Source organism: Odontesthes bonariensis, chromosome 2, assembly GCF_027942865.1.
Source record: "Odontesthes bonariensis isolate fOdoBon6 chromosome 2, fOdoBon6.hap1, whole genome shotgun sequence".
Lineage (NCBI taxonomy): Eukaryota > Metazoa > Chordata > Actinopteri > Atheriniformes > Atherinopsidae > Odontesthes > Odontesthes bonariensis.
In genome coordinates, this window is record NC_134507.1 from 35,420,159 (window position 1) to 35,442,351 (window position 22,193).

General features: G+C 46.6%; 10 non-coding genes and 3 pseudogenes across 10 annotated transcripts; 3 read left to right on the plus strand and 10 right to left on the minus strand.

Moving 5' to 3' along the window:
• The first annotated feature begins 492 nt into the window (after positions 1–492).
• Positions 493–656, plus strand: LOC142401829 (U1 spliceosomal RNA). Its single transcript, XR_012773220.1, has one exon. It is a non-coding gene; the product is annotated as a U1 spliceosomal RNA (small nuclear RNA).
• A 548-nt stretch (positions 657–1,204) lies between these two features.
• On the plus strand, positions 1,205–1,369 carry LOC142366165 (U1 spliceosomal RNA). Its single transcript, XR_012766731.1, has one exon. It is a non-coding gene; the product is annotated as a U1 spliceosomal RNA (small nuclear RNA).
• Positions 1,370–1,928: 559 nt separating this feature from the next.
• Positions 1,929–2,072, plus strand: LOC142366709 (U1 spliceosomal RNA; annotated as a pseudogene).
• Positions 2,073–5,939: 3,867 nt separating this feature from the next.
• Positions 5,940–6,119, minus strand: LOC142370354 (U2 spliceosomal RNA; annotated as a pseudogene).
• Positions 6,120–12,049: 5,930 nt separating this feature from the next.
• LOC142374115 (U5 spliceosomal RNA) lies at positions 12,050–12,162 on the minus strand. The gene has a single exon (XR_012768644.1). It is a non-coding gene; the product is annotated as a U5 spliceosomal RNA (small nuclear RNA).
• A 614-nt stretch (positions 12,163–12,776) lies between these two features.
• LOC142375745 (5S ribosomal RNA) lies at positions 12,777–12,895 on the minus strand. Its single transcript, XR_012769045.1, has one exon. It is a non-coding gene; the product is annotated as a 5S ribosomal RNA (ribosomal RNA).
• Positions 12,896–13,259: 364 nt separating this feature from the next.
• LOC142367802 (U2 spliceosomal RNA) lies at positions 13,260–13,450 on the minus strand. The gene has a single exon (XR_012767179.1). It is a non-coding gene; the product is annotated as a U2 spliceosomal RNA (small nuclear RNA).
• Positions 13,451–13,755: 305 nt separating this feature from the next.
• Positions 13,756–13,868, minus strand: LOC142370783 (U5 spliceosomal RNA). The gene has a single exon (XR_012767883.1). It is a non-coding gene; the product is annotated as a U5 spliceosomal RNA (small nuclear RNA).
• Positions 13,869–14,465: 597 nt separating this feature from the next.
• LOC142400954 (5S ribosomal RNA) lies at positions 14,466–14,584 on the minus strand. Its single transcript, XR_012773016.1, has one exon. It is a non-coding gene; the product is annotated as a 5S ribosomal RNA (ribosomal RNA).
• A 364-nt stretch (positions 14,585–14,948) lies between these two features.
• LOC142368419 (U2 spliceosomal RNA) lies at positions 14,949–15,139 on the minus strand. The gene has a single exon (XR_012767346.1). It is a non-coding gene; the product is annotated as a U2 spliceosomal RNA (small nuclear RNA).
• A 305-nt stretch (positions 15,140–15,444) lies between these two features.
• Positions 15,445–15,557, minus strand: LOC142374120 (U5 spliceosomal RNA). Its single transcript, XR_012768646.1, has one exon. It is a non-coding gene; the product is annotated as a U5 spliceosomal RNA (small nuclear RNA).
• A 614-nt stretch (positions 15,558–16,171) lies between these two features.
• LOC142400967 (5S ribosomal RNA) lies at positions 16,172–16,290 on the minus strand. The gene has a single exon (XR_012773018.1). It is a non-coding gene; the product is annotated as a 5S ribosomal RNA (ribosomal RNA).
• A 364-nt stretch (positions 16,291–16,654) lies between these two features.
• On the minus strand, positions 16,655–16,835 carry LOC142370254 (U2 spliceosomal RNA; annotated as a pseudogene).
• Between the last annotated feature and the right edge of the window lie 5,358 nt (positions 16,836–22,193).

The following is a 22,193-nucleotide window of genomic DNA, read 5'->3' on the forward strand; positions in this document are numbered from 1 at the left end:
AAATAGGATCCCAAAATGGCTCCCATTATGGAGCCGGTTCCTGTCGTTCACTTCAAAGAGCCGGCTCTTAGAGCCGGATCGTTCGCGACCGACACATCACTATTAGAGATGGCAGCAAAAAGATGAAAAAAAAGAGCACATGTGAACAATGAAGTGGATGTTGGCAAGTTTTGCTGAATACGGCAGCATGACTGCACTGGAGATATTAAGCCGTGAGGGTTTTCCTCAACTAAGAATTTTCCCAGTGTGGGTTGGGTGTGGCTCTAGAGATGGGGCGAGTGGAAAAACTAAATAAATTTTTGCTCCAAGTTCCTTGGTTGTTGAAACAAGAACTGATCAGAAAGATGAAGAAAAGCCGGACTGTTTTAATCTGCAAGCTTTTCAGATTCAGGTTAGCTGCTGGCATGGCACAGCAGACAGTTGAATTTGCTGCACCGTCCGGCCGAGTGAGGCACGTGGAAAAGAGGTGTCAACCTCTGAAAGTTCCAACTCATACTTACCTGGCAGGGGAGATACCATGATCAAGAAGGTGGTTCACCCAGGACGAGGCTCAGCCATTGCACACCGGCTGTGCTGACCCTTGCGAATTCCCCAAATGTGGGAATCTCGACTGCATAATTTCTGGTAGTGGGGGACTGCGTTCGCGCTCTCCCCTGATTTGACGGTATAACGTGAATATCCCTGGACAACTCAACCTTGGTTTTTGTCCTGGCGCTGCTGCTTTAACGACACCTTTCCATCTTTAAAACCCATGTTTAGCAAGGTTTGCTGAATGCTGCGGCAGGTCTGCACAGCTGATATGCAGCTGCGCAGTTGTCAGGTGAGGTCATACAGTGCAGTCACCCCAGGCAGGTGGGCGTTGCCTTAGTGATGGCAACAACGAGATGAGAATACGGCAGCATTTCTGCACTGGAGATATTAAGCCGTGAGGGTTTGCCTCAACTAAGAATTTTCCCAGTGTGGGTGGGTGTGGCTCTAGAGATGGGGAGAGTGGAAAAACTAAATCAAATTGTGCTCAAAGTTCCTTGGTTGTTGAAACAAGAACTGATCAGGAAGATGAAGAAAAGCCGAAGTGTTTTAATCTGCAAGCTCTTCAGATTCAGGTTAGCTGCTGGCATGGCACTGCAGACAGTTGAATTTGCTGCACCGTCCGGCCGAGTGAGGCACCTGGAAAAGAGGTGTCAGCCTCTGACAGTTCCAACTCATACTTACCTGGCAGGGGAGATACCATGATCAAGAAGGTGGTTCACCCAGGACGAGGCTCAGCCATTGCACACTGGCTGTACTGACCCTTGCGAAATTCCCTAAATGTGGGAATCTCGACTGCATAATTTCTGGTAGTGGGGGACTGCGTTCGCGCTCTCCCCTGATTTGACTGTATAACGTAAATATCCCTGGGCAACTCTACCTTGGTTTTTGTCCTGGCGTTGCTGCTTTAAGGACACCTCTCCATCTTTAAAACCCATGTTTTGCAAGGTTTGCTGAATGCTGCGGCAGGTCTGCACAGCTGATATGCAGCTGCGCAGTTGTCAGGTGAGGTCATACGGTGCAGTCACCCCAGGCAGGTGGGCGTTGCCTTAGTGATGGCAACAACGAGATGAGAATACGGCAGCATTTCTGCACTGGAGATATTAAGCCGTGAGGGTTTGCTTCAACTAAGAATTTTCCCAGTGTGGGTGGGTGAGGGCCGGGTGTGGCTCTAGAGACGGGGAGAGTGGAAAAACTAAATCAATTTGTGCTTCAAGTTCCTTGGTTGTTGAAACAAGAACTGATCAGAAAGATGAAGAAAAGCCGGACTGTTTTAATCTGCAAGCTTTTCAGATTCAGGTTAGCTGCTGGCATTGCACTGCAGACAGTTGAATTTGCTGCACCGTCCGGCCGAGTGAGGCACCTGGAAAAGAGGTGTCAGCCTCTGACAGTTCCAACTCATACTTACCTGGCAGGGGAGATACCATGATCAAGAAGGTGGTTCACCCAGGATGAGGCTCAGCCATTGCACACAATGCTGTGCTGATTCTTGCGAATGGCCCTCAGCGCGTACAAAGTGCAAAATCGGATGTAGACTGTAAGACAAATAAGGCATATTATTGGGTAAAAGATTTGTCAATCAAATCCATGGAGAGGGAGGGATGGGAAATCATGGGCATGCTGTACTATTGGTCAATTAGCTGTCAAAAGCTGCCAGGCTATGTGGTGAAGTTTTGTTTCAGGGTGAATCTAGGGAAATGTACAAAATACGACTTAAATGATCGTTTTATACAAGTGTTTTGTCTAATTGGGAGTGTTGGACATTGAATTGTGGCCCTGCGATGGACTGGCGGCCTGTCCAGGGTGTACCCCGCCTCTCGCCCATTGACTGCTGGGATAGGCTCCAGCCCGCCCGCGACCCGATCGACGGATTCAGCGGTATAGATAATGGATGGATGGACATTGAATTGTGTTTTAATGCTTGCATTGCTGTCTATTGATCACTTCATTTGAGTGATTTATTTATTTTCACCCACCAGCTGGTACTTGGTATTGTATGAAAAAAAGAAAAAGGTGGTTAAAAAAAGACATGAGACTAATTGGTGTGGCTATTTTTAGAAACATGTGGATGTGAACGTAAACAAAACCTCTAAAGCTCTTATTTTTGTCTTCCCATTGGTCGACCCGCTGGTTTGAGGCCTACATGGTGATGGAGACATTGATTATGGGGGAAATGACACACTGTTACCTCTGCAACATTGTCTATTAAGTCAATAAACTTTTTTTATTTCTTCACAGTTGTATGCTGTTCATGTGTTTATTATTACAGATGATGGTATATCAGGAATGATTATAATTACTGGTAGGTTACATTATAATGAATAGATTGAAGGAGAACATTGAAAGTGTTGACTTGGAATAAGAAATGACACAACACACTGCTACTGTGATTCAAGGCACTTTAATGGCTGAAGTGCATTTATTCAAGTGCATTCTCATTTAGTAAACAAAGTTAAGACATGTATAGTGCACATTTTTCATGACAAGACATTTGAAATTAAGTGTGTGAGGGGGAGAGAGAGCGAGAAGGGGGGGGGCTGGGGGCGGGTGAGGTGGAGGTGGAGGGAGAGTGTGTGTGTGTGTGAGACAGAGACAGACTGACTGACCAGGAGCAGTGGGCAGACAGGAGAGAGAGCCATGTGCAACAGCAGATATGGGAACAAACAAGTTGCATGCTCATTTGGTAAACAAAGTGAAGACATGTATAGTGCACATTTGTCATGAAAAGATATTTGAAATTAAGTGTGTGTGTGTGAGAAAGAGAGAGACAGACAGACTGACTGACCAGGAGCAGTCTGCAGACAGAAGAGCCATGTGGAGTATGTGCCACAGCAGATATGGGAACAAACAAGAAATCAAGTGTAAGTGAACAATAAAAATGAGAACTGTATACATGTGCATGTAGGAGTGCAATCAGGAAACTATATACACAAACAACAACATAAAGTGACATCAAAGATAAGAGAAAAAAAAAGTTCAGACAAGTCAAGATCAGTCACTGGGCCTCAGTATCAGTCATTTACCAGCCGTTGATGTCACAGATGGGCCTCACCGTGTTGCCGTAGCCACAGCGGTACAGGAAAGCCTTCGGGTTGTCCTTGGCAGGGCAGCCGGGCTCGGTGCAGCGGACGCTGTAGCGCCACACACCAACTGGCCTCCAGAAGAAGACGCGGTGTCGGAAGAAACTGTCTGCCACGGGGACCGCGCTGCCATCCACCACACCGGGCATCTCGGGAGGGTGGAACCACATCTTTTCACTCTTCAGGGCCTTCCTCCACCTCTTCCTGCCGTACATGTCAGAGAAGGGCCGCGGCTTCAGAAAGAGCCCCCTCTCCTCATCCTCCTTCAGCCACTTAATGTCTTGCTCGGGCAGCCCGCTGTCCTCAGCCTCCCAGGATTTGTGCCATCCTTCAAACAGGATGGCGTCTTCACCACCAACTGCCTCCTGTGACTGGCTCTCTGTAAATACAAAAAAACCCAAAACACATTGATTATAGTATATCCACACTGTGGAATGAGGGTGCTGGGGTGGCAGGCGATGGTGTTGGGGCAGCCGACTTGGAGGAGGCCTTCTTCTTCGGCTTCGCGGTGGTGGTGGGGGATGCTGCTGCTGCTGCTGGTGCTGAAGGGGGCTTTGTGGTGGAGGTAGGTGTGGCTGATGGACGAGCCTTGCTGGTGATGGAGGGAGATGCAGGAGGAGGTGATGGAGGGGCCTTGCTGATGGTGGGTGGTGCTGCTGCTGCTGCTGCAGATGCTGCTGGGGGCTTGCTGGAGGAAGCAGACGCGGTGGAAGGAGTGGCTACACCCTGCTGAGGTATTAGGAGGAATATTACATTTCAGTTGTGCTCAATACATTTGTTATGTTATTCCTTTATACACATGTTCACCTGCACACATACCTCCTTGTCCATAATGTACTTTCTGAACCTCTTCAGGGCCTTTGAATTGATGTCATCCTCCTTCATGAGGAGCCACTGTGTCACCGACGTGTAGGCCTCCTGCGCCCTCTTCCTCTCAGCGTCGCTGCCAGCCTGAGGATCCGCCAGGAGCCTCTTGTGCAGGCTGTACCACTGCCACATCTCCAGGTAGGTGAACGACTTGAACCTCCCCTGTCCATAGATGGCCCGGTCCACATTCACCTCCAGGTGGCACGAGACGGTGGTGAAGAGGTGCGCGTACTTGACCAGCTGCTCCTTCAGCCACTCGTCGTTGATGGTCTTCCTCTTCTCAGGGTGCCTCATCTCCTTCATGTGGCGGTCGACGATGCTGAAATGGCATAGTAATGTAACATAGTGATACAGTACTATTAAGTTATAACACTATTCACATGGCGATCACATTTAGTGTACCACACTTACTATTTGCAGTAGCCGACATCATTCTCGACCAGCCACTTGAAGCTCTTGCTGGTGTACTGGCCAAAGGTCATCACCAGCTGCCCCAGGACTTGCGCTTCAGTTGGAGAGGGTGTGACTATCTGGCATTTCTTCAAAGCTGTAGACAGATAAATAAGGGGGAACAAAATTAAAGTAATCTTGCCTAGACAGTAGTGCAGTTGTAAGCACAGGGTTGTGCATGCACTCTTCTCACCTTCTTTGTAAGCCTTGTCTGAGTCTCTCAGCCTAAGGTCCACTGTCTCACGGTCCCGTGCATGTGCCTTAAGGAAGTCCTTGGCCTCCTTGGTCATCCCAAGCACACACTGCTGCCTGTCCTTAGGGAAGCTTGTGTCCAGGATGGACAGCACAGGCATCAGAGGATCCATTTGCTTCTGTAAACACACACAGACAGACACACACACACTAACACACACACACACAGCCATCCTGTATAGTATTACCAGTTGTTTAGTTTACAAGTTATAGAGGGGAAAAAAGCACAGAGGCTGACACGATTGCATTACTGTAGTTATAAATCTGTATAACTATGGGATATTAATAGAAAATTGTTCCATGTAGTAATGGCATGAGACTAGTATAAAAGCTTTGTATTAGAATAGGATGCATATTATTCAGAAATATGTGTCACAACAGATGTTTCAACAAAAGACATGCAGAGAGAAGAGAAAAATGCTTACAGCACCTGGTATTCCCATACGTTTCCCCTATTTTACCAGAGAGTTGGCTTGAGAGGCTGATGTTGAGCCTGCACGTCGACTTCCCTGATGTGATTGTTCTCTGCAGCTGAAAATGGGACTCTCAGATAACTTAGTGTGTGTCTGTCAAGCTCCTCTGTTCTCTGTGTGTAGTTTGGTGTTCATGGTCATACAGAGAAACCAGGGAAGCTCAATCCCACGACGTGCTCATAAACTGCGTCTTTTCTAAAGATTATAGTCCTATTTTAGAAGTCAGAATACAACGGCTCCCTGAAACTACCACCATGTACCGCTGGTTTTGTTATTTCACAAGAGTTGGGAAGAGTGCACCGTTCCCGGCGGCACTGCAGTACCGGGTCGATGCGTGGAGTGAACGGAGCAAGCCCCTTTTTCAACCCCTGTGCCTAAAAATCCATTTAATATGTAGTCCTCATATAGAGGACGTATCAGATATTAAACTGATAAGAACAGATTTTTTTTTTCTTTTGAAAAAATTTATTGACACTAATACATCCTATTTTCACAAAAACTTCATATTTAAGACATTTGTTTTACCTATGAATAAAAACATCAATCAATAAGTGTAATCTGTATAACCACATTTAAAACAACAACAATAAAACAAGTTTTCCATGGGATATTACAGATAAAGTCAATGTCGTCTAATGTAAAAGCTACATGTGAAGTAGTTCTCATGCGAGTAGCAGTTTGTATTGAGCGTCTTTAAAAAGGAGTGCATTAGTTAAAATGCTCTCTTCCAACTCCATTTTTTGTGCAGGAGCGCAGTGAGTCCCTACCCAGGGAAACTCATTTCGCTCCCCCAAACAGTAGGTCTCTCGGGATCCTGTCGTGGTGCTCAGAGGAGATCCCCACCCTGTTGCTCCTTCCCACCTGCCTCACCCGGCGAGCCAGGCCGTCGCTGCTTTGACCTTTTTGTGTGTAGCTCCGGCTCCTTCATCCGAATGGGCACAGAGGCGATTCTTCTTTGTGGATGTGTCCTAGGCCCGCCGCCTGCAGCTCCGGCCGCTTGAGCCGCTGCTGCGGCCATCCGGATCACAGCCACGGGGGGGATCTGCATGCGCTTCCTCACCAGCAAGTTCCTGGAGGTCCACATGGCGTCTTTGATGGCGGCTAGGGTGAGCCACTGCTTGGCAAAGTCATTCTTTTTTATTTTTGTTTGGCTCACCCCATAGAGCACGAGTTGTGCTGTGAGGACCTCCCTTGCTGGCAAGTACGGGAATTGCAAGGAGCCGGCTGTTGCCCACTGGTCTGCAGCAGCGCTGCACTCCCAGAGCAGGTGCCTCACCGACTCGGGCGCGCCACAACCAGGTCGCGGGCAGGTTGAGATCGCTGACATGCCCCGGGAGTGCATAACGGACCTGACTGGGAGGATCTCATGAGCCACCATCCACGACAGGTCCCGGAGTCTGTTTGGGAGAGCGGAATTGTTGACGTTGCACCAAACTGTTGAGGGCTCGCCGAACGCGAGCCCACGCACTGGACTCACTGGTTCCCGCTCCTGCACAACAGAAATCAAAGAGCGGTGGTTTGTTAAAACATGCAACTCCTCTGCCTCCAAGTTAAAATGCTTTAAAAACGTCTGGATAAAAGCATAGGATGGTGGCAGGCTAAAAGACACAGGCACTTTTAGGTCGGTGGGTAAAATCTTCAGTCTTCTGAGGTAAGAACCCATCCAGAATCGTGTCATTGCTTTAGTTTTGGGGTTTCCGGATGGATCTGTGGCGTGTAGGATGTGCAGTGTAGTGTATCTGCTTCCTAAAAACAAATAAAAATCAGGCACTCCTTTTCCGCCTTTCTCTTTTTGTTTCTTCATTACATCTCTCCTCAGTCTTTCCCACTTGGAGCCCCACAGAAAGTAAAAAATGGCTCGGTCCAGGTCTAAAAGCACTTTTCTAGGTGGGATAAAAACAGAACTGATTAGTAAAAGCAAAGGTAAAATCACGGCTTTGATGATTAAAACCTTTCCTTCAATGGTCAGTCCTCTAAGTCCCCAGTATCCTAGTCTTTGCTTTACTTTCCCTACCACGTCTGGCCAGTTTGATGTCCCTCCCCCTTCCTTGTCAAAATTAATCCCCAGTATTTTCTGTTTTGTCTGGGTTATAGTCACGGGGAGTCCTGCAGTCTCAGTCGCTGTCCATGGCCCGTAAAATTGGGCTTGGGTCTTGTTTCTGTTTAGTTTTGCCCCAGAGGCCCGTCCATACCAGTCAGTCAAGTCCAGAGTCCTATTGATGGATATTAGGTCTGTACATAAAATGTTTACGTCGTCCATATATAAAACACACTTTGTCGATAGTCCCCCGCTCCCCGGGACTCTCACCCCATTGATTCGGTGGTCCCTTCTCAAGCTCTGTGCCAGTGGTTCCACACAGATGATGTAGAGGAGGGCAGATAACGGACAACCCTGACGGACACCGCAGTGGATGTTTACTGCTTTTGTCAGATGCCCGTTAACAAGGAATTTGCTGGTAATGCCCCGGTACAGCAGACCCACCCAAGCTATAAACCTTTCTGGGAACCCCATTTTTGGCAGTACCTGGAAAAGTTACTGGTGCGAGACCCGATCAAAGGCTTTCTCAAAGTCTAAATTTAGGACTGCTAGCCGAATGTTTCTGTCTCTCGCATAACAGATGGTGTCTCGGATCAGTACGAGGCTGTCGGTTATCTTCCTCCCCGGGATGGCACAGGCTTGATCCGGGTGAATCAGGTCTTCTAAAAACAAGGACATACGTGAGGCTAAAAGTTTACTAAAAAGTTTACAGTCAAAGTTTAAAAGTGTAATCGGTCTCCAATTCTTCAAGTCAGTCTTGTCTTTTTTTTTGTGAAGAAGAGTCACTATCCCTGCTCTAAAACTGTCAGGAAGTCGGTCAAGTTGCTCAAATTCCATAAAAACAGTAAACAGGTCAGGTGCTAAAATATCCCAAAAGGTCGAATAAAATTCCAAGGGAAGTCCATCTTGTCCTGGGGACTTCCCTTTCTTAAAATTTGTAAAACATTTATTTAACTCTGAAATTGTAAAATCTTGGGTTAAAAGCACACTGTCTTTTACTGTTTTTTCTATGAAATTTAAAACTTCTGTCATGGTGTCCATTTCAACAGGTTTTTGTTCGTACAGTTCACGATAAAATTGTTCAACAGCTTGTTTAATTTCTTCCATTGAATCAACTGTGCACCCGTTCTCTTTTGTTAGCTTTAAAATGGCCCCCCCTTTATTCACAATTTTCTTAAAAAAATACCTTGTGCACTTCTCTCCTTCCTCTATTTCTCGTTCCCTGCTTCTTAAAATGACACCCTTACTTTTAATATCTGCTAAAACCGACATCTCTGTTTTCACTTGTTTAATTTCATCATTAAAATCCATCCCTTGTTGGTTTAATTTAAAATAGCGCTGTAGTCGCTTCTGCAGTCCCATCATGCGTCTGTTTTCCCTATTCTTTTTTCTCCTACCTGCCTGTCTAAAGAAAGTCTGGGTCTTTTCCTTCACCATTTCCCACCAGTGTGCACGTGTATCGTAAAAGTCTTGAAGGGTCTGCCACTCGTGGTACTGCTCCCGGTACTGACTAACTATTTCATCTTCTTTTAAAAGGGAGCAGTTTAGTTTCCACAGACCACTTCCGGAAGTCACACCCGAAGAGAGTGATAGGGTGCAGGAAAGCATCAGGTGATCAGAAAAGAAAACGGGGGTCAATCTAGCATCGGTTGGTGGGCAGTCCCGTGTAAAAAGGTAGTCTATACGAGAGGCTCTGGTGCCATCACCACTGAACCAGGTGAAGCCCTCCTCTCTGGGATGCATGGTTTTAAAACAGTCCTGAAGTTTAAAATCCTTGCATATGCCCTGTAATAAAACCGATGTTTTGTCAACTTTAAAAAATTCCCCTGCTCTTTTTCTGTCACTCCTGCTTAAAATACAGTTAAAATCACCCCCTAAAACTAGTGGTGCCCTACCTAGCATGTGGGACTGCAGGTTTTCTAAAAGGTCATACCGGTCATTTTTTTCGTTAAAGCCATAAATATTTAAGAGGTTAAAATCTTGTCCCATAAAAGTCAAATATGCTAAAAGTGCCCGTCCGTCTCTCACCACAGTGCTGCCCTTCACCAGAACCTGAGGGTTGTTGATTAAAATGGCCACTCCATCATTTTTGTTTTGGTTGGATCCACTCCACAATGATGTCTGTGGCCACATCTCCTCCCACTGTCTGTAGTGCTTTAAAAACGGTAGGCCGCATTCCTGTATTAAAAGAACATCTGACTTAAAAGAACTAAGAAAGGATAAAACACTCTGGGCTCTAACTTTCGACTTTACACTTCTCACATTTATAGTTGAGAGAGTGAGTGTCATGAGTATGGTTAAAAACAACAGGTATGACATCTTAAAAGACTAAAAGGGGGTTAAAACAATTAAAATGTCTTAAAAGCAGTTATGTAATTTCTTGTGAATGGAGCTCTTCCTTCACTTCTACAGGTGAGAGGCGAGGGTGTTGAGCTCTATTCCCCGGTCGGACTCTGGGGGTTGGCCTCTGTTGCAAGGTTTTGTTAAACTTTGAGTCTCTAGGGGTTGATTGCAGAACTACATTTAAAAAAGAGACCTCATTTGGTGAATTGGAGGGGAAGACTCTGGGCTCCTCCACAGATGAACTGTCTGAGGTAGTCCCAGCTCTTCCCCTCTTCTCTGAGACTATAGGAGAATCAGAGGACAATTCTGATGCAAGCCTCTTTGTTTGCTGGGCATCTGGGAGGGAGGCATCCTCGCTATCATCCTGTGATTGGACTTCTTCACATTCTGAACTAGCTCCGCCTTCTGCCTGCATCACCTCCTCCTCTCCAGAACTCTCCATTGGTGGGGGTGTAGCAGGCCCCTCCCCCTCCTCGGCCTCACCTGACTGCTGTCCACCATTCAGGGATTTTGGCGGGAAGTTTGAATTTTCCAGCCCAGCTGTTTCAAGTAGCTCGTTAACTGCCTCGGTCTGCCCTCCATTTCCTTCCCGCGTTTTTTTGGATTTCAATTTGTTGGCAAAGGATTTTGGGCAATCTCTGAAGAGGTGGTTTGATTCTCCACAGAGATTGCACTTTCTGCCATTCGTACACTCTTCGAAGGTGTGACCGATTCCTCTACATTTGCCACAAAACACCTTCGTGCAGGCCTCCACCAGGTGCCCGTGCTCCCCACACTTGCGGCAGAGTTTGGGCTGTCCCTGGTAGTGGATGTAGCCTCTGTTTTCTCCCAAGACAATCATGGATGGGAGATGTTTCAGGCCCTGGAAGCCCTGGGGGTCTTGCCATTGTTGGATGGGGACCCTCCAGGCGCAGTTCCAGATGCCGTCAACATCCCTCACCTTCATTGACTGGCCTTTAACAGTGCAGAATCTTCCCAACCATATACAGATATCTTCTGCGTTCACCATTTCATTGAACATTCTGACAATTACTGTCTTCAGAGTATTGTCAGTAAGTTTCTCAACAGTAAACGCAGAAAACTGGGCTTGCACATTACCAAATCTCATCCAAAACTCCTGCAGCAAAGCTGCAGTGCGAAAACTTACATTGAAACCTTTGTTAAAAGGCAATGACAGGATGCAATTCAAATCGTCTGGCTTGAAGTTCAATATGTTTTGAATTAGCTTCCGAGAGAAGTCCAATCTGGACATCTCTAAAAGCTTTCCTTCTTTTTCTTTAAATAAAAATCTAGCGCTGTGGTGCCTCCTCATGCCAGCATAGTTAGCCGACATGATGGAGGCACCACAAACAGTTTTTAAATAAAATGCTTAAAAGAACACTAATAAATATCACACTAAAACCCAATAAAAGAGTAAAAAGTGGATAAAAGGGTACTAAAAAGGGATACTTACCTTCCTCCAAAAAAAAAAAAAAAAAAGGAACTCCGACACTGACCCTGTTTCAGCTGAAACTCGTTCAAAAAGCAAAAACCTGAAGAAAAGGGGTAATAAAGGAAAATTTTGACAAAGAACTGCAACTACAAAAGAGTTGGAATACTTTGACCACGCACAAAAAATAACCTCCAAAGCGTGAGAATTTAATGCCGAAAAGGCATAAAATAGTCCACCCAAAGGAGGCGATCGCAGTCTTAGCCAAAAGGCCGAGAAGCGATTACCCTCCACTGTTTCACGTCCGAGAGCCCTTCCTGGCACAATGCGCACTTGTGGCGGTGCTCTTTTTTTGCCTACAAAGCGTCACTTTGCACCTCCGCCCACCCGCTGCAGTGAGCACTCTTCAGCCGTTTCAGATGGTACAACTTTGCACTCCCGCCCGCTCCACTGAGCACCATTCAAACAACAACAATTTAGCGCTCCAGGCTTTGAACATGGGCACGGTCTCAAGAAATAAGGTGACTCTACTCCGAGAAGTCACTTGGCACAGCAAGAAGATTTCCTTTGCACAGACAGAATGGGCTTCAGCCGCAAAGGTAAAGCCTTCCCAAAATAGAAACAACTCATTAATGCTGCTCTCCACGGAAGTCTTTAGTAAAAGGCGAAAGACTTGTACGTTATGAAGAGAAACCAGAGTACGAGAATTTGACACTGCGGGAGCAGTGCATCAGGCTAGTTGGTATAGCCACCTTCCCCACGGTGAGCTTTGCTTGGTTGAGACGCTGGCTCCTCGGCCGACCAGGTAGGAACAATCGGGCCCTATTCAATGGCTGCTTTGTCTTTTACTCTGTGCAAAAGACTAGGGGTGTTGAGGCTTTGTTCTGACCGCTCATTGGGTGTAGAGGTTTCTTTCAAGCAATTCTCCCAGTCGGCCCAATCCCAGAGCCATCTCAAAGTGGAGTTCACTTTCACTCTCTTTTCGCAGACTAAAAGCCAGAGTTTTATCTCAGAAGCTAAGCAGAGTCGGGCCTGGTTAGTACTTGGATGGGGAGACCGCCAGGGAATACCAGGTGCTGTAAGCCTTTTGGCTTCTCCAGGCGCATGCAGTTTGACTGCGTCAAATGCAAAGGCAGTCCCTGTTTGACTTTTTGGAACTGCTCCTTTGTCAGGACAAAGTTAAATGTATGAGGATCAAAGGCAACCATGACCTGGGACACCTTAGCAGATCCAGGATCAGCAAGATGGATCACAGGGTGATCAACAGATGTTTCAACAAAAGACATGCAGAGAGAAGAGAAGACAAGAGAGAAAAATGCTTACAGCACCTGGTATTCCCAAGCCGTCTCCAATCCAAGTACTAACCAGGCCCGACCCTGCTTGGCTTCCGAGTTCGGACGAGATCGGGCGTGTTCAGGGCGGTGTGGCCGTAAGCCACAGTCCCCGTGACAAATATGTGTTACATAGGTGCTGGAACCATACGTTTCCCCTATTTTACCAGAGAGTTGGCTTGAGAGGCTGATGTTGAGCCTGCACGTCGACTTCCCTGATGTGATTGTTCTCTGCAGCTGAAAATGGGACTCTCAGATAACTTAGTGTGTGTCTGTCAAGCTCCTCTGTTCTCTGTGTGTAGTTTGGTGTTCATGGTCATACAGAGAAACCAGGGAAGCTCAATCCCACGACGTGCTCATAAACTGCGTCTTTTCTAAAGATTATAGTTCCATTTTAGAAGTCAGAATACAATGGCTCCCTGAAACTACCACCATGTACAGCTGGTTTTGTTATTTCACAAGAGTTGGGAAGAGTGCACCGTTCCCGGCGGCACTGCAGTACCGGGTCGATGCGTGGAGTGAACGGAGCAAGCCCCTTTTTCAACCCCTGTGCCTAAAAATCCATTTAATATGTAGTCCTCATATAGAGGACGTATCAGATATTAAACTGATAAGAACAGATACTACACTTGATCTTAGCCAAAAGGCCGAGAAGCGATAACCCTCCACCGTTTCACGTCCGAGAGCCCTTCCTGGCACAATGCGCACTTGTGGCGGTGCTCTTTTTTTGCCTACAAAGCGTCACTTTGCACCTCCGCCCACCCGCTGCAGTGAGCACTCTTCAGCCGTTTCAGATGGTACAACTTTGCACTCCCGCCCGCTCCACTGAGCACCATTCAAACAACAACAATTTAGCGCTCCAGGCTTTGAACATGGGCACGGTCTCAAGAAATAAGGTGACTCTACTCCGAGAAGTCACTTGGCACAGCAAGAAGATTTCCTTTGCACAGACAGAATGGGCTTCAGCCGCAAAGGTAAAGCCTTCCAAAAATAGAAACAACTCATTAATGCTGCTCTCCACGGAAGTCTTTAGTAAAAGGCGAAAGACTTGTACGTTATGAAGAGAAACCAGAGTACGAGAATTTGACACTGCGGGAGCAGTGCATCAGGCTAGTTGGCATAGCCACCTTCCCCACGGTGAGCTTTGCTTGGTTGAGACGCTGGCTCCTCGGCCGACCAGGTAGGAACAATCGGGCCCTATTCAATGGCTGCTTTGTCTTTTACTCTGTGCAAAAGACTAGGGGTGTTGAGGCTTTGTTCTGACCGCTCATTGGGTGTAGAGGTTTTTTTCAAGCAATTCTCCCAGTCGGCCCAATCCCAGAGCCATCTCAAAGTGGAGTTCACTTTCACTCTCTTTTCGCAGACTAAAAGCCAGAGTTTTATCTCAGAAGCTAAGCAGAGTCGGGCCTGGTTAGTACTTGGATGGGGAGACCGCCAGGGAATACCAGGTGCTGTAAGCCTTTTGGCTTCTCCAGGCGCATGCAGTTTGACTGCGTCAAATGCAAAGGCAGTCCCTGTTTGACTTTTTGGAACTGCTCCTTTGTCAGGACAAAGTTAAATGTATGAGGATCAAAGGCAACCATGACCTGGGACACCTTAGCAGATCCAGGATCAGCAAGATGGATCACAGGGTGATCAACAGATGTTTCAACAAAAGACATGCAGAGAGAAAAATGCTTACAGCACCTGGTATTCCCAAGCCGTCTCCCATCCAAGTACTAACCAGGCCCGACCCTGCTTGGCTTCCGAGTTCGGACGAGATCGGGCGTGTTCAGGGCGGTGTGGCCGTAAGCCACAGTCCCCGTGACAAATATGTGTTACATAGGTGCTGGAACCATACGTTTCCCCTATTTTACCAGAGAGTTGGCTTGAGAGGCTGATGTTGAGCCTGCACGTCGACTTCCCTGATGTGATTGTTCTCTGCAGCTGAAAATGGGACTCTCAGATAACTTAGTGTGTGTCTGTCAAGCTCCTCTGTTCTCTGTGTGTAGTTTGGTGTTCATGGTCATACAGAGAAACCAGGGAAGCTCAATCCCACGACGTGCTCATAAACTGCGTCTTTTCTAAAGATTATAGTTCCATTTTAGAAGTCAGAATACAATGGCTCCCTGAAACTACCACCATGTACAGCTGGTTTTGTTATTTCACAAGAGTTGGGAAGAGTGCACCGTTCCCGGCGGCACTGCAGTACCGGGTCGATGCGTGGAGTGAACGGAGCAAGCCCCTTTTTCAACCCCTGTGCCTAAAAATCCATTTAATATGTAGTCCTCATATAGAGGACGTATCAGGTATTAAACTGATAAGAACAGATACTACACTTGATCTTAGCCAAAAGGCCGAGAAGCGATAACCCTCCACTGTTTCACGTCCGAGAGCCCTTCCTGGCACAATGCGCACTTGTGGCGGTGCTCTTTTTTTGCCTACAAAGCGTCACTTTGCACCTCCGCCCACCCGCTGCAGTGAGCACTCTTCAGCCGTTTCAGATGGTACAACTTTGCACTCCCGCCCGCTCCACTGAGCACCATTCAAACAACAACAATTTAGCGCTCCAGGCTTTGAACATGGGCACGGTCTCAAGAAATAAGGTGACTCTACTCCGAGAAGTCACTTGGCACAGCAAGAAGATTTCCTTTGCACAGACAGAATGGGCTTCAGCCGCAAAGGTAAAGCCTTCCCAAAATAGAAACAACTCATTAATGCTGCTCTCCACGGAAGTCTTTAGTAAAAGGCGAAAGACTTGTACGTTATGAAGAGAAACCAGAGTACGAGAATTTGACACTGCGGGAGCAGTGCATCAGGCTAGTTGGTATAGCCACCTTCCCCACGGTGAGCTTTGCTTGGTTGAGACGCTGGCTCCTCGGCCGACCAGGTAGGAACAATCGGGCCCTATTCAATGGCTGCTTTGTCTTTTACTCTGTGCAAAAGACTAGGGGTGTTGAGGCTTTGTTCTGACCGCTCATTGGGTGTAGAGGTTTTTTTCAAGCAATTCTCCCAGTCGGCCCAATCCCAGAGCCATCTCAAAGTGGAGTTCACTTTCACTCTCTTTTCGCAGACTAAAAGCCAGAGTTTTATCTCAGAAGCTAAGCAGAGTCGGGCCTGGTTAGTACTTGGATGGGGAGACCGCCTGGGAATACCAGGTGCTGTAAGCCTTTTGGCTTCTCCAGGCACATGCAGTTTGACTGCGTCAAATGCAAAGGCAGTCCCTGTTTGACTTTTTGGAACTGCTCCTTTGTCAGGACAAAGTTAAATGTATGAGGATCAAAGGCAACCATGACCTGGGACACCTTAGCAGATCCAGGATCAGCAAGATGGATCACAGGGTGATCAACAGATGTTTCAACAAAAGACATGCAGAGAGAAGAGAAGACAAGAGAGAAAAATGCTTACAGCACCTGGTATTCCCAAGCCGTCTCCCATCCAAGTACTAACCAGGCCCGACCCTGCTTGGCTTCCGAGTTCGGACGAGATCGGGCGTGTTCAGGGCGGTGTGGCCGTAAGCCACAGTCCCCGTGACAAATATGTGTTACATAGGTGCTGGAACCATACGTTTCCCCTATTTTACCAGAGAGTTGGCTTGAGAGGCTGATGTTGAGCCTGCACGTCGACTTCCCTGATGTGATTGTTCTCTGCAGCTGAAAATGGGACTCTCAGATAACTTAGTGTGTGTCTGTCAAGCTCCTCTGTTCTCTGTGTGTAGTTTGGTGTTCATGGTCATACAGAGAAACCAGGGAAGCTCAATCCCACGACGTGCTCATAAACTGCGTCTTTTCTAAAGATTATAGTTCCATTTTAGAAGTCAGAATACAACGGCTCCCTGAAACTACCACCATGTACCGCTGGTTTTGTTATTTCACAAGAGTTGGGAAGAGTGCACCGTTCCCGGCGGCACTGCAGTACCGGGTCGATGCGTGGAGTGAACGGAGCAAGCCCCTTTTTCAACCCCTGTGCCTAAAAATCCATTTAATATGTAGTCCTCATATAGAGGACGTATCAGATATTAAACTGATAAGAACAGATTTTTTTTTTTTTTTTGAAAAAATTTATTGACACTAATACATCACATTTTCATAAAAACTTCATATTTAAGACATATGTTTTACCTATGAATAAAACATCAATAAATAAGTGTAATCTGTATAACCACATTTAAAAGAACAATAAAACAAGTTTTTTGTGGGATATTACAGATAAAGTCAATGTCGTCTAAGGTAGAAGCTACATGTGAAGTAGTTCTCATGCGAGTAGCAGTTTGTATTGAGTGTCTTTAAAAAGGAATGCATTAGTTAAAATGCTCTCTTCCAAGTCCATTTTTTGTGCAGGAGCGCAGTGAGTCCCTACCCAGGGAAACTCATTTCGCTCCCCCAAACAGTAGGTCTCTCGGAATCCTGTCGTGGTGCTCAGAGGAGATCCCCACCCTGTTGCTCCTTCCCACCTGCCTCACCCGGAGAGCCAGGCCGTCGCTGCTTTGACCTTTTTGTGTGTAGCTCCGGCTCCTTCATCCGAATGGGCACAGAGGCGATTCTTCTTTGTGGATGTGTCCTAGGCCCGCCGCCTGCAGCTCCGGCCGCTTGAGCCGCCGCTGCGGCCATCCGGATCACAGCCACGGGGGGGATCTGCATGCGCTTCCTCACCAGCAAGTTCCTGGAGGTCCACATGGCGTCTTTCATAGCGGCTAGGGTGAGCCACTGCTTGGCAAAGTCATTCTTTTTTATTTTTGTTTGGCTCACCCCATAGAGCACGAGTTGTGCTGTGAGGACCTCCCTTGCTGGCAAGTACGGGAATTGCAAGGAGCCGGCTGTTGCCCACTGGTCTGCAGCAGCGCTGCACTCCCAGAGCAGGTGCCTCACCGACTCGGGCGCGCCACAACCAGGTCGCGGGCAGGTTGAGATCGCTGACATGCCCCGGGAGTGCATAACGGACCTGACTGGGAGGATCTCATGAGCCACCATCCACGACAGGTCCCGGAGTCTGTTTGGGAGAGCGGAATGGTTGACGTTGCACCAAACTGTTGAGGGCTCGCCGAACGCGAGCCCACGCACTGGACTCACTGGTTCCCGCTCCTGCACAACAGAAATCAAAGAGCGGTGGTTTGTTAAAACATGCAACTCCTCTGCCTCCAAGTTAAAATGCTTTAAGAACGTCTGGATAAAAGCATAGGATGGTGGCAGGCTAAAAGACACAGGCACTTTTAGGTCGGTGGGTAAAATCTTCAGTCTTCTGAGGTAAGAACCCATCCAGAATCGTGTCATTGCTTTAGTTTTGGGGTTTCCGGATGGGTCTGTGGCCTGTAGGATGTGCAGTGTAGTGTATCTGCTTCCTAAAAACAAATAAAAATCAGGCACTCCTTTTCCTCCTTTCTCTTTTTGTTTCTTCATTACATCTCTCCTCAGTCTTTCCCACTTGGAGCCCCACAGAAAATAAAAAATGGCTCGGTCCAGGTCTAAAAGCACTTTCCTAGGTGGGATAAAAACAGAAGTGATTAGTAAAAGCAAAGGTAAAATCACGGCTTTGATGATTAAAACCTTTCCTTCAATGGTCAGTCCTCTAAGTCCCCAGTATCCTAGTCTTTGCTTTACTTTCCCTACCACGTCTGGCCAGTTTGATGTCCCTCCCCCTTCCTTGTCAAAATTAATCCCCAGCATTTTCTGTTTTGTCTGGGTTATAGTCACGGGGAGTCCTGCAGTCTCAGTCGCTGTCCATGGCCCGTAAAATTGGGCTTGGGTCTTGTTTCTGTTTAGTTTTGCCCCAGAGGCCCTTCCATACCAGTCAGTCAAGTCCAGAGTCCTGTTGATGGATATTAGGTCTGTACATAAAATGTTCACGTCGTCCATATATAAAACACACTTTGTCGATAGTCCCCCGCTCCCCGGGACTCTCACCCCATTGATTCGGTGGTCCCTTCTCAAGCTCTGTGCCAGTGGTTCCACACAGATGATGTAGAGGAGGGCAGATAACGGACAACCCTGACGGACACCGCAGTGGATGTTTACTGCTTTTGTCAGATGCCCGTTAACAAGGAATTTGCTGGTAATGCCCCGGTACAGCAGACCCACCCAAGCTATAAACCTTTCTGGGAACCCCATTTTTTGCAGTACCTGGAAAAGGTACTGGTGCGAGACCCGATCAAAGGCTTTCTCAAAGTCTAAATTTAGGACTGCTAGCCGAATGTTTCTGTCTCTCGCATAACAGATGGTGTCTCGGATCAGTACGAGGCTGTCGGTTATCTTCCTCCCCGGGATGGCACAGGCTTGATCCGGGTGAATCAGGTCTTCTAAAAACAAGGACATACGTGAGGCTAAGAGTTTACTAAAAAGTTTACAGTCAAAGTTTAAAAGTGTAATCGGTCTCCAATTCTTCAAGTCAGTCTTGTCTTTTTTTTTGTGAAGAAGAGTCACTATCCCTGCTCTAAAACTGTCAGGAAGTCGGTCAAGTTGCTCAAATTCCATAAAAACAGTAAACAAGTCAGGTGCTAAAATATCCCAAAAGGTCAAATAAAATTCCAAGGGAAGTCCATCTTGTCCTGGGGACTTCCCTTTCTTAAAATTTGTAAAACATTTATTTAACTCTGAAATTGTAAAATCTTGGGTTAAAAGCACACTGTCTTTTACTGTTTTTTCTATGAAATTTAAAACTTCTGTCATGGTGTCCATTTTAACAGGTTTTTGTTCGTACAGTTCACGATAAAATTGTTCAACAGCTTCTTTAATTTCTTCCATTGAATCAACTGTGCACCCGTTCTCTTTTGTTAGCTTTAAAATGGCCCCCCCTTTATTCACAATTTTCTTAAAAAAATACCTTGTGCACTTCTCTCCTTCCTCTATTTCTCGTTCCCTGCTTCTTAAAATGACACCCTTACTTTTAATATCTGCTAAAATCGACATCTCTGTTTTCACTTGTTTAATTTCATCATTAAAATCCATCCCGGGTTGGTTTAATTTAAAATAGCGCTGTAGTCGCTTCTGCAGTCCCATCATGCGTCTGTTTTCCCTATTCTTTTTTCTCCTACCTGCCTGTCTAAAGAAAGTCTGGGTCTTTTCCTTCACCATTTCCCACCAGTGTGCACGTGTATCGTAAAAGTCTTGAAGGGTCTGCCACTCGTGGTACTGCTCCCGGTACTGACTAACTATTTCATTTTCTTTTAAAAGGGAGCAGTTTAGTTTCCACAGACCACTTCCGGAAGTCACACCCGAAGAGAGTGATAGGGTGCAGGAAAGCATTAGGTGATCAGAAAAGAAAACGGGGGTCAATCTAGCATCGGTTGGTGGGCAGTCTCGTGTAAAAAGGTAGTCTATACGAGAGGCTTTGGTGCCATCACCACTGAACCAGGTGAAGCCCTCCTCTCTGGGATGCATGGTCCTAAAACAGTCCTGAAGTTTAAAATCCTTGCATATGCCCTGTAATAAAACCGATGTTTTGTCAACTTTAAAAAATTCCCCTGCTCTTTTTCTGTCACTCCTGCTTAAAATACAGTTAAAATCACCCCCTAAAACTAGTGGTGCCCTACCTAGCATGTGGGACTGCAGGTCTTCTAAAAGGTCATACCGGTCATTTTTTTCGTTAAAGCCATAAATATTTAAGAGGTTAAAATCTTGTCCCATAAAAGTCAAATGTGCTAAAAGTGCCCGTCCGTCTCTCACCACAGTGCTGCCCTTCACCAGAACCTGAGGGTTTTTGATCAAAATGGCCACTCCGTCATTTTTGTTTTGGTTGGATCCACTCCACAATGATGTCTGTGGCCACATCTCCTCCCACTGTCTGTAGTGCTTTAAAAACGGTAGGCCGCATTCCTGTATTAGAAGAACATCTGACTTAAAAGAACTAAGAAAGGATAAAACACTCTGGGCTCTAAATTTCGACTTTACACTTCTCACATTAATAGTTGAGAGAGTGAGTGTCATGAGTATGGTTAAAAACAACAGGTATGACATCTTAAAAGACTAAATGAGGGTTAAAAACATTTAAAATGTCTTAAAAGCAGTTATGTAATTTCTTGTGAACGGAGCTCTTCCTTCACTTCTACAGGTGAGAGGCGAGGGTGTTGAGCTCTATTCCCCGGTCGGACTCTGGGGGTTGGCCTCTGTTGCAAGGTTTTGTTAAACTTTGAGTCTCTAGGGGTTGATTGCAGAACTACATTTAAAAAAGAGACCTCATTTGGTGAATTGGAGGGGAAGACTCTGGGCTCCTCCACAGATGAACTGTCTGAGGTAGTCCCAGCTCTTCCCCTCTTCTCTGAGACTATAGGAGAATCAGAGGACAATTCTGATGCAAGCCTCTTTGTTTGCTGGGCATCGGGGAGGGAGGCATCCTCGCTATCATCCTGTGATTGGACTTCTTCACATTCTGAACTAGCTCCGCCTTCTGCCTGCACCACCTCCTCCTCCTCTCCAGAGCTCTCCATTGGTGGGGGTGTAGCAGGCCCCTCCCCCTCCTCGGCCTCACCTGACGGCTGTCCACCATTCAGGGATTTTGGCGGGAAGTTTGAATTTTCCAGCCCAGCTGTTTCAAGTAGCTCGTTAACTGCCTCGGTCTGCCCTCCATTTCCTTCTCGCGTTTTTTTGGATTTCAATTTGTTGGCAAAAGATTTTGGGCAATCTCTGAAGAGGTGGTTTGATTCTCCACAGAGATTGCACTTTCTGCCATTCGTACACTCTTCGAAGGTGTGACCGATTCCTCTACATTTGCCACAGAACACCTTCGTGCAGGCCTCCACCAGGTGCCCGTGCTCCCCACACTTGCGGCAGAGTTTGGGCTGTCCCTGGTAGTGGATGTAGCCTCTGTTTTCTCCCAAGACAATCATTGATGGGAGATGTCTCAGGCCCTGGAAGCCCTGGGGGTCTTGCCATTGTTGGATGGGGACCCTCCAGGCGCAGTTCCAGATGCCGTCGACATCCCTCACCTTCATTGCCTGGCCTTTAACAGTGCAGAATCTTCCCAACCATATACAGATATCTTCTGCGTTCACCATTTCATTGAACATTCTGACAATTACTGTCTTCAGAGTATTGTCAGTAAGTTTCTCAACAGTAAACGCAGAAAACTGGGCTTGCACATTACCAAATCTCATCCAAAACTCCTGCAGCAAAGCTGCAGTGCGAAAACTTACATCGAAACCTTTGTTAAAAGGCAATGACAGGATGCAATTCAAATCGTCTGGCTTGAAGTTCAATATGTTTTGAATTAGCTTCCGAGAGAAGTCCAATCTGGACATCTCTATAAGCTTTCCTTCTTTTTCTTTAAATAAAAATCTAGCGCTGTGGTGCCTCCTCATGCCAGCATAGTTTGCCGACATGATGGAGGCACCAAAAACAGTTTTTCAATAAAATGCTTAAAAGAACAATAATAAATATCACACTAAAAGCCCAATAAAAGAGTAAAAAGTGGATGAAAAGGTACTAAAAATGG